Source organism: Neophocaena asiaeorientalis, unplaced genomic scaffold (genome assembly GCF_003031525.2).
Source record: "Neophocaena asiaeorientalis asiaeorientalis breed wild unplaced genomic scaffold, Neophocaena_asiaeorientalis_V1.1 scaffold298, whole genome shotgun sequence".
NCBI classification, from domain to species: Eukaryota; Metazoa; Chordata; class Mammalia; order Artiodactyla; family Phocoenidae; genus Neophocaena; species Neophocaena asiaeorientalis.
This window is the reverse complement of record NW_020171997.1, coordinates 944,125-955,144: the sequence shown is the minus strand read 5'-3', so window position 1 is coordinate 955,144 and position 11,020 is coordinate 944,125. Positions and strand designations below refer to the sequence as shown.

Genomic DNA, 11,020 nt, shown 5'->3' with positions numbered 1-11,020 from the left:
ACAGTGACACAGATGACAAAATGACAAATAAGAATTTGTCCCTGCCCATAGGAGCTCACAGAGCAAGTAGCACAACAAACACAAAACCAATAATTACCATACAACAATTGCTTGTTAAACTGAAAGTACTATGCATAATATTTTGCAGAAGAAGAACTTATTAACTCTCAGAGAATGTATGGTCTGGGAGAAAGTCACAGAGGGGGTGTTACAGCAAAGACAAGGACCAGACATGCCAGAGAAAAGGAACAAAAAAATGCAAAGGCCCAGAGGAATGGCATAGCCCACTGTTCTTCAGAAACTCAAAGGTGATGATTGTCTCAGTGTAAGCTGAAGGGTAGCAGTTGGTGAGAATAAAGCAGAGGGTTGGGGTCAGATCATGGAGGGACTTCATCTTCTAAAGAGTTTTAAGCAAAGGGCCAATATGGTTAGATGTGCAGTTTAAGGATTGACTCTGGCATAAAAGAAGCTCAATTAGAGGAGGATGAAAATGGAAGCAGCTCAGTTAAGAAATAGTGTTGATCTCAGGCCTTAAAATATGCCAAGGCTTTAGTTTCGTGCACACTTTCATTCTCACCCCGGCCCATTCTCTTGCTCACTCCCTCTAATTTTTATTACTGCCTTTCTTTCTCCATACCCCTATAACCCTTCCTCATGCTTTATATAACACTGTAGAAATCTTAGGAAAAATCCTTAAAAATATCCCACATCATCCCACAGCCAATATACCCAAGAACTAAAAAGAATTTAGAAAAAGAAGAGAGAGGTTAGTACGACCCATTGATATAATACATCCTATTAATTTTTCCCATTATTATAAGTATGTTAGGGAAGGTACCCATTAAAAAATAGACTTGCCTGGTAGTCTATCTGCAGGCTTTGTTTAAATGATGGCAGACTTGGTAGCAGAGCCAGATATGGTTTCACTACTATAATGAACACCAAAGGAGAAAGTTTATCATTACTAGTGACCTGCTGGTATGCCTACCCTGCCCCAGAGCATTTGCTTGGCCTTTAGCCCTTGACCAACCATCTCTGACCTGTCACTGGTTGTCCTCATGGGCTGTGACACAGGTGATTCCTCTGCATACTTCTGTATGGACTGGTTGGCATCTTTGTGTCCCGCTGCTATCTGGAAGGCATGGGTTTACAGGGGTAAAGGGAGGAGACCGTCTATGGTAGTGGAGCCTGCTCTACTTCTAGATATACAGATGGGCCACAGTTTGACCAGTTAGGGTGAACAAGACTTTGAAGAAAACTAGAAGACTGCCAAAGGATCCCCAGATGAACAGGTATAGATGAATCTAGCAGGGAGAAATGATTTGCACTTTCAATATAAGTAGTGTATATGAATCTCAGGAGAGGGAAACACGGGGAATTTTTTTTAATCTAAAGTTATTATTTAAAATTTTCTTTAAGTCAAAATGTTCATTTATTTAGAAAATGTAAATGTAGTAGAAGGAGAGTTTGGGATATTTGTATTTGTGAAAGGGGAACAGTTTTGTTGTTGTTTCTTCTCTTTTTCTTTCTTTATTTTTTTTAATACTGAGAAACATTGCTCTAACCTGCCTGTCTAATTCACCATGAATGGAAGAAAACACAGTAGAGTGATCAGCCAGAAGAAAATAAAAGCTCAAATTCAACACCTGATTCAGTGGTTTAGTAGATACCTTTCCTTCACTATGCTTCAGTTTTCCCTATAAAGTTAAGAAGTAACTCTTTGACTCTAAAAGGAAATGAATCCAGCTATTATCCTTTGCAAGAGATAGTCAGAAGGGCATGCCTTTAAAATTTGCATAAATATATGCAAAGCCTGTTTGCAAGGAGCAATTTAATAAAATGTTTAAAGTGTATTCAAAGAACAAGGAAAACTTGTTCATTTCCTAAGTAGGTTTTGATATTTCCCTTTAAAGCAAAGATAAAATTTACTTGCTGCATAAAAATGAATTTATTAGGATCAAGAATTACATTGCATAATAAATAAGGGGTTTTTAGAGCTTTTAGAGATCCTGAATATTTCATTATGGCATAATGAAAAGAATACCAATTTATCAGTCAGAAAAATCTGGGTTCAAAATCCAACCTAAATTTCCACTGCTGGCCAAGATGGAGTAAGCCAACTACATCCTATCTCTCCTACTGATTACAGAACACTTGAGCAACACTATCATTCAACTTAACCTGCTTAACACTTAAAGGAAACTCCAACAACAGTAGAATATACATTTCTTTCAAGTGCACATGGAAATTCATGATGATAGATCAAATCCTGGGCCACTATGCAAATCATAACAAATTCAAAGTAATTGAACAATAATAACTTGTTCTCTGATCAAAAGGAATTACATTGGAAATCAATTACTTTCTAGAAAATTTCCAAATGTTTGAAAATTAAATGGCACACTTTTAAATAATTCATGGGTCAAATAGGAAGTCTCAAAGAAAATCAGAAATTATTTTGAACTGACTGAAAATGAAAAAAAAACATATCAAAACTTATGGGATGCAGCTACAGCAGCGCTCAGAAGGAAATTTATAGCATTAAATGCTTATATTGGAAAAGAAGAAGGATCTGAAATCAATAATCTAAGTTTTAATGTGAAAATACCAGGAAAAAAAGCAAATTGAACTCAAAGTAAGCAAAAAAAAAAAAAAAAAAAATGATAAATATAAAAGCATAAGTCAATAAAATTGGTTAAATAAAAAGTAGAGGAAATCAAGGTGAAAAAGTTTATTCTTTAAAAGATCAATAAAATTGATAAACCACTATCTAGATTGATCAAGAAAAAATAGAAGACCATAAACCTTACAGACATTAAAAGGGTAATAAGAGAATCCTACAAGCAACTCACTGCCAGTAAATTATACAACTCAGATGATCTGGACCAATTTTTGAAATAGATAAACTGTCAAAACTCATTCAAGAAAAAAATAGTTAATTTTCCTATATCTATTCATTGAATTTCACTTATAAACTTTCCAAAAATGGAAAATTCCGGCCTGGATGGTTTCATTGGTCAATTCTACCAAACATTTAAGAAAGAAAGAATAAAAATCTATACAAGTTCTTTCATAAAACACAAGAGGAGGGAACACTTCCCAACTCATTTTAGGAAGCCAATATTACCTTGATATCTAAACTAGAGAAAGACAGAAAAGAAATAAAAATCATACTTACTGGGAAGGAAGAAACAAAACAGTCTCTATTCACAGATGATAGAGCTGTCTATGTAGAAGTAGAAGCCCAAGAAACCTAAAAAAAAAAAAAAAAAAAAGAGGTGAGTTTAGCAAATTCACAGGATAGAAGTCCAATACACAAAATAAAGCACATTTCTAAATACTAGCAATGAACATTTGGAAGTCAAAAATTTTAAAAACAGTCCCAAACATAGTGGCATATAGAGGATGCTCAATAAATATTTGTTGAATAAGTGTTCAATTTAGCTTTCAAACGTATTCTATTTTTGTTTTTCAATAAATTTACATTTCAAAATATGTTCTTCTGGGTGTTATTAACATGGTCTGATATACTCCAAAGTATAACAATTACTCATGGACAGTAGCAGCTGAGAATAAGCTAGGTAGCTAGAAGATAGCTAGAAGCAGGCTTAAAACATTATAATGAATAGTCTACCTTAAGCTTCTAGTAGAATGTTAGTTTCCTATAACTCATATGTAATATGCTCTGTACATTTGTGTCAATTAACGTATATTAGAAAAATTGAAAAATTACATTCTATTTGCATTGTCTTAGTGATCTTACGTACATTGAATTTATTCATCTTTCAACCCAAAAAAGGAAGAAAAATTCTCAAGAATAACATTGCTAATAATAGCAGGAGATTAGGTCTTCAAATATTAGCATTATACATCCATTCCAACCCTCCATTTAGAATGAGAAACCACAGTATTTCTTGTTAGATAGGAATACATCTTTCATGAAGTAAACACATATTTATTGGTTATTTGTGACGAATTTTACTTTTGCGTTATTATATTCATAAAACTGCAGTTCTTTCTAATAGCTATAGCACATATTCTATTTTAGTGGGTGAAACAGAGAAGGTTTAAGGTCTTTCTTTGAGGCACCAAGATGCAAACATCGTTCATCTTAAAGCACTCAGTAATAAAACTATTTGTATCCAACTGTTCAAGCAGACAAATGGTCTATAAATCTATAAATGAAAAAAATGAAATAAGAGCTTTAAAATGCTAAATATATAACCAGTTCATCTCTTGATATAGAGAAAATGGTTACTTTATATATAAAAATTGTACTTAAGATTTCTTTTTATTTCAGAAACGAAATTGAGTTATTTGTGGTGAGGTGGATGGACCTAGAGTCTGTCATACAGAGGGAAGTAAGTCAGAAAGAGAAAAAAAATACCATATGCTAACACACATACATGGAATCTAAAAAAAAAAAAAACTGGTTCTAATGAACCTAGGGGCAAGACAGGAATGAAGACACAGACCTACTAGAGAATGGACTTGAGGACATGGGGAGGGGGAAGGGTAAGCTGGGACGAAGTGAGAGAGTAGCATTGACATATATACACTACCAAATGTAAAATAGATAGCTAGTGGAAAGCAGCTGCATGGCACAGGGAGATCAGCTCGGTGCTTTGTGACCACCTAGAGGAGTGGGATAAGGAGGGCGGGAGGGAGACGCAAGAGGGAGGGGATATGGGGATATACGTATGCATATAGCTGATTCACTTTGTTATATAGCAGAAACACACCACTGTAAAGCAATTATACTCCAATAAAGATGTTTAGAAAAAGATTTCTTTTTATTTCAACACAAACACTTATTTGGTTTGTGGTCTATAATCAGAAGATATTCATCATAAATCACTATTCTTGCACTGAATGGAAAATTTCAACTAGAAATAAGGAAGACAGTCAATGACTCACTTTGAAGTCACCAACAGAAAAGCCTTAATTATTTTGAAATCTATGGTTTTTTATTTCCTTCCTTTATATGGTTGCTTTTGTTTGCATAATTTTAGAGTGATTTTAAGTTAACACTGTCATCGTTCCACAGAATAAAACTGCTGTTATAGTGATAAGTTGTTTGGAAGCATGTGAGCATTGGGGAGGTAAATTAATGTAGTCAATAAGCTTTAGCTTTTTTTAATCAGAAAGACTTAAGTTTAAATCCAAGTTCTCTCACTTATTTACTATGTGACTTACACAGTAAATTATTTAACCTCTTTGAGCTTTGTTTGGCTGTTTTTTCTAACCTTAAAATGAGAATAATACATAACATTGAGTTGTATTAGAAGAGATGTATTGTTGAGAAAATTAAAAGAGATAGTATGTAAAATTCCAGGTGCATGATTTCTCATTAGATGGCACTTTTTATTATTATCTAGTCTGTCCTTACATAATTATATAAGCCCATGTATTTTAAAGAGTTCACATATTTTAGTTTTTACTCTTGGATCTCTTTTGTCTGGTGAGCCTCATTATATCTTGTAGGGGAGGATCACTGGATGCAGCTATTCCTTTTTAACCAATTTTCAGAAGACCAGTGGGGATTGTGTATAGCAGACACAGCTGGCTGTCTACTCAAGTGGCTTTCAAACTCTGATCTGTACTAAGAAATTCATTTTACATCATGACTGAATATACACACAGATAACTCATAAATTTCATAAACCACATTAGTGCCAACTAAGTATGATGAGCTTATTATTTCTACTTATTTTATTCCATTTTATTTAATTTTTTAATGTCAATTACTCTCCATTAAATTGCTTTCACGATCCACTAATGGGTTGCGATCTAAAATTTGAAAAATATTATTTTACCCAATACCCGTCCCCTTCCTCCTTACTTCTTTGCTTAAAAACTTCATTCAGAAGTGACTTCAAATAATGTATCCCTTCAATGAAGTCAATCCAGTTTAAAGGCAAATACTGATTGGGCTGCCCTTGCCGATGATTAGTTCGGGGTGTGCATATAGTATAGTTCTGACCCATGTGAGGAGAGTAAGGAGAGATTATCTCTCTGGTTTCTTTTCTTATGAGGGCACGGAGTCCCATGCATGAGGACTCCATTCTCATGACCTAATCACCTCCGAGAGGCCCCCATTCCTAACACCATCACACTGGGGATCAGGATTTCAACATATGAATTTGAGGGGAGCTGGGAGTGGGGACAGAAACATTCAATCCATTGCACCTGGGAAAAAAGATCTTAATATAGATAGGTAGAAAAAGGAGCAACTCTTTATCCAAATTCACTGCCCCTAAAAAACTAGTTGGTTATCATTTAATTATGGTCAGTTGTCCACCAACCCATAAGTAAAATCTTTTATATAGAACGATATACAAACTATGCCATGCTTTTTAGTGAACTGAAATTTGAAATAGCAACTATTTCTTGTTATTTCTAATACATGGTTATAAAAAGGTGATTGTCAGCAATTTGCAAACGCACTTCAATAAGCGATATGCTACTCAATATTTTTAAAGTGCACATTAAACGTAAAGACCTCATGTTAGCAACCTTGGGGGTAAAAGCAATGATTAGTAAATCTTTGCTCTTCTTGCTTAGAGTAAAGGCTGTCAAGTATGACTACTTTCATATACGACAGAATCACTGACTAGGCATTGAAAAAAAATTCAGTCAGCTATCTGGTTGATTAATATAGAGGATATGTGGTATCCAGTTAAACTATTTTCTATAGCTGCTTCAAGTGATGTTAGGTGGGTTTGCTGTTGTGGCTGCATTCAGCTGGTGGCTAAGCTGAGCAAGAAAGTTCAAGAAGGTCTCTCTCATGTGTCTGGGGCTTTGGTGTTATTGACTGGGGCATTTCAGTTATTCCCTGTGTAGCATTTCTTTCCATGTAGTGCCTGCCTCCAAGGATCTGCCACATCTCTAGAAGGATAGCTTGGACTTCTCAAGATACCATGTTCCAGTTTTAAATATCTCTGTGCATTGATTTCATCTGAGAAGTAAAATTAATTTACTTTTGGAATAGCTCCTCATTTATTTTCATTTCCCATTGTGAAAATAAATTGAGGTGTCCAGACTTAAAATTTGGAAAATATTTTTAACTTTACAAAAGTATTTTCCAAAAGTAACAAAGACTTCTGTTTTTTAAACACAAAAAACATGTTCTCAGGGAAATGTGTCTTGAAAGGAGAAAAAAGAATTTTTTCCCCTAAGATTATAAAACATTAGGCTACTTGGTTCAATGTATTGTCTCCCCTTCCTTCCTTCCTTCCTTCCTTCCTTCTTTCCTTCCCTTCCTTCCTTCCTAAGTGCTTTAAAATCAGAATTTATTGTGTGTTAAATTATTAAAAGTTTCTCTAGAGTTTCCTAAAGTGTTTGTGAAATGTTTGCTTGAGAAACTGGAGGAAAAAAAGGTTGCAATAGCAAACATTTAATAACATATCACTGTGAAAAAAAATCCTCTATAGTAAGTGATAAAAAGATTAGATAATCTTCTCTGAGAATGGAAGAAATCTAGACTTTAAAAAATTCCATTATCTTTACAATCCATTATACTTAGACTTAAAAAATCCCTGAGGTTAACAAAGCAATTTTTCTCAGATTCAGGATAGTTATAAAATTCCAAATATGTAATCAATTAAAGAAAAAGGAGCCATCAATAATTAGAAAATTTGAGTCTATTTGCAGCATTGTCAAGGATATACATGTGTTAAAAGAAACCATTGCCCTTGATAATAAGATTGCAAACATTGTTATTGGTGTTCAAGAGGAAATAAGATAAATATTCTTTTATACATATTTGAGTTGTTTTTTGAACTCCCAGCAGAGAACCAGTTGGCATCAACACTTTCATACAGGATAATCAAACATAAATTATTTCTTAAGCTAATAAATAGTTAGCTTTCACTCTAAGAATTTAACCAGAACTTTCACTCATGTTCTTCTCTGCTTCAGAAATTAACAGTTGTTTGTTAAATGCTCATGGATGTTTGTTATGACTGTACTGTATTACAATAACATAAATATTCATAATACATTTAATAACAAAGTAGATATTACCTCTAAGTTTAACTTATATTCAAGCTTAAAAAAGTAGTATTAAATTTTCAAAGCTTTTTATGATGAGTCTAGAGAGGAAAGTAAAATATGTAGATGTCATCTCTTATAAACTCTTAGCACATCCAGAAGCCTATGAAGTATTCTCTACCATTTTTTATTCCCATCTTTATCAGCCAGAAAAATATTTTCAATGTCATAAATGATCTTGGGGCAAAGACAAAGGCCCAAAGTGCCAACAATAAAACACAGTATCAGGGTTATAATAAATTAGAGGCTGTAAGACCCTTTAAGATTTTAGAATGATGTCAAGCAATGCCTCACAGGCCCTGAAGGCTACAGAATAAATACTGTGGGCATTTTCTACAGCACTTGGATTCTCAGCCCAAGGTAGAAGGGGCCTGCCTAGAAGAGATTTATGGAAGTGGCTTTTGTCTAATGGGGTGGAGTAATGTGCTAAATAAGGCTCACACAATTTTTAAGAAAATTATATTGATGAAGATACCATCAGTCAACTAAAAGAGAAGCAGTTCAAAAGGAAAAGTCTAGTCCCCCCAATTCTCTACAAGTCTTTTCTTCTTAAGTCTTTTTCTCTTAAGCTCTCCTCTACAAACAAAAATATTGCTGTATCAATTATCTATTGCCACATAAAAAAAAATCCCAAAACTTACTGGCTTAAAACAATGATTTAAAAATTTCTCATGTTTCTGTGGATTGACTGGTCATTCTTCTGCTTCAAATGGCGTCAGCTGGAATCACTTACATGGCTGTATTCAGATGGTTGCTAAGCTGAGCTAGAAGGTTCAAGAAGACCTCTCTCACATGTCTGAGGCCTTGAAAATGTGATTGATTGGGGCATCTCATTTCTTCCCTATATGGCCTTTCTCTCCATGTGGTGTCTCTAGGGATTCCCCATGTGATCCTTCTCTCCAGCAGGATAGCATGGAATTCTAGCATGATGGCTCAGGACTCCAGGAGCATGAAAATGGAAACTGTCAGGCCTTATTTTCACCACATTTTATTGGTCAAAGTAAGTTACAAGGCCGGCCTAGATTGAAGGGGAAGGAAAATGGACCCCACTCCTCGAAGAGAAGAGTGGTATGCTTGTATGGGGAGGGGAAGAATTATTTGGGGGCCATCTTTGACAACTATCATAGTCCACCATCTGGCCACAATTCTTGTCCCACCTACATGCAAAACTATACTCACCGCATACCCTAAAAGTCTCATCCCATGATGACATTAGTTTAAGTTCAATATCTTATCATCTAAATCAGGTCCAGATGTGGAGAAAATGCCTCAGGTATTGTTCCTCAGGTGCAGCTACTTGGGGGTGGCTTCTCTCAGTCCAGATTTTCTAGGATAGAAAAACCACACAAACACTCCCAGTCAGAAAGGGGGTCAGGGAAACGGGAGACACAAAACTACAATTGTTGTTGAGGGCCTCTACACTAAAGGCAAGGGATAGTCTTTGACTGTGGTTCTGTTCATCCCTTTAGTGGTGATTTCCTAATCCATCCCTCACCTTGCTTCTTGGCTCCTCCCTCTGGGATTCTGGCTCTGCCCGCCAGTCATTCTTCCTTTTTCCTAAGAAAAGGAAAGCACTGGGTTGGAAATATTTCCTCTAAACTCTTCTTTTAAATTGAACAGTTCCTTCGTTAGCTCATTTCTCTCTTCTTGTACATTATCATCCATAGCTGTACAAAGTTAATTGGTACTTTCATCACTCTGCCTGGAAATCTCCTTAAGACATCTATAAACTCACCAAGTTCACTTTCTATGTTCTTTGTTATGGCAGGCAGAAGTATTGCCAAGCATTCTGTTACCATATCACTCAGGTCCTACATTTTCCAGCATTTAATAATTTCCTTACTGGCTTCTTCCACCCTCTACTAAGAGTCTGTTTACTATTCTTCAAGGCTAATAGCCTTCTAACCACCTGTATTATGTTTCTCCTGCTTGTGTAATATAACACCAAACTTAGCAGGCTTAACCAACACAAATTTATTATTATATAGTTCTGTAGGTTAGAAGCACAACACTGATCTCACAGGAATAAAATCAAGATGTTGGCTGAACAATATTCCTTTCTGGAGGCTCTTAGAGAAGAATATGTTCCCTTGCCTCTTCCAGCTTCTAGAGGCTGCCCACATTCTTTGGCTTGTTGTTCCCCTTGCCCATCTGCAAAGCCAGCAACAGAGTCTTAATTTCGAATCACTCTGACCTCCTCTTATGTATCCCTCTTCCACTTTAAGGACCCTTGTGTTTATATTGGCCCATCTGGATAACCCAAGGTAACCTCTACATCTCAAGATCCTTAATCATATCTGCCAAGTCCCTTTTACCATGTAAGGTAACATATCCATATTTTCTGGGGATTAGGATGTGGATATCTTGAGGTAAGGGAGCATTATTCTGTCTACCACAATGACCTTTCAGCCTCCACTAGCAGTCTTCTTGCCACTCTTCCAATCCCCAACCTGCTACCTAGTCTTAAAGCCAGTACCATATGTTTCTGCATTTTGTTAAGATTACATGCTACTCCAGATGCCAATTTCTCTATCTGTTGCTGAATAACAAATCACCCCCAAAAATGTAGTGTTTTAAAATAATAACAATCATTTATAAATTCTCTTAATTCACTGTTTGACTGTTTATATTTTTTGCTCCCCATGTGTGCTGGGGTCACTTCTGCAGCTGCATGCAGCTCATCTCACTCAGTCACCAAATGTAGGAAGGGCAGGACCTGAAGCATAGTGGCTCTCTGCAGTTGAGCTAGACTGTGAAGAAACTGGAAGCTGGAGGTTGCTGACCTCATTCCTTGCGGTTGGGCAGCAAGTCCTTTCTTGAAGATGAATCTGGGCAGCATATCTCTTTGCTTACCACAATCCACCCCTTGCTTCATATAGGTCTATTTCTCCATGTATGTTTAGGAAGCAGCTCCTACAAGAGTGAAGGGGCCTCTTTTCCTGAGGGGAACTTAGAAGATAGAGGTTAG

At 35.8% G+C, this 11,020-nt stretch overlaps 1 long non-coding RNA gene across 1 annotated transcript; it reads right to left on the bottom strand.

Moving 5' to 3' along the window:
- Positions 1 to 853: 853 nt before the first annotated feature.
- On the bottom strand, positions 854 to 3,247 carry LOC112402125 (uncharacterized). The gene is made up of 3 exons (XR_003003682.1): positions 3,179 to 3,247; positions 1,041 to 1,132; positions 854 to 929 (listed from the first exon to the last, which is right to left on the bottom strand). It is a non-coding gene; the product is annotated as an uncharacterized LOC112402125 (long non-coding RNA).
- Between the last annotated feature and the right edge of the window lie 7,773 nt (positions 3,248 to 11,020).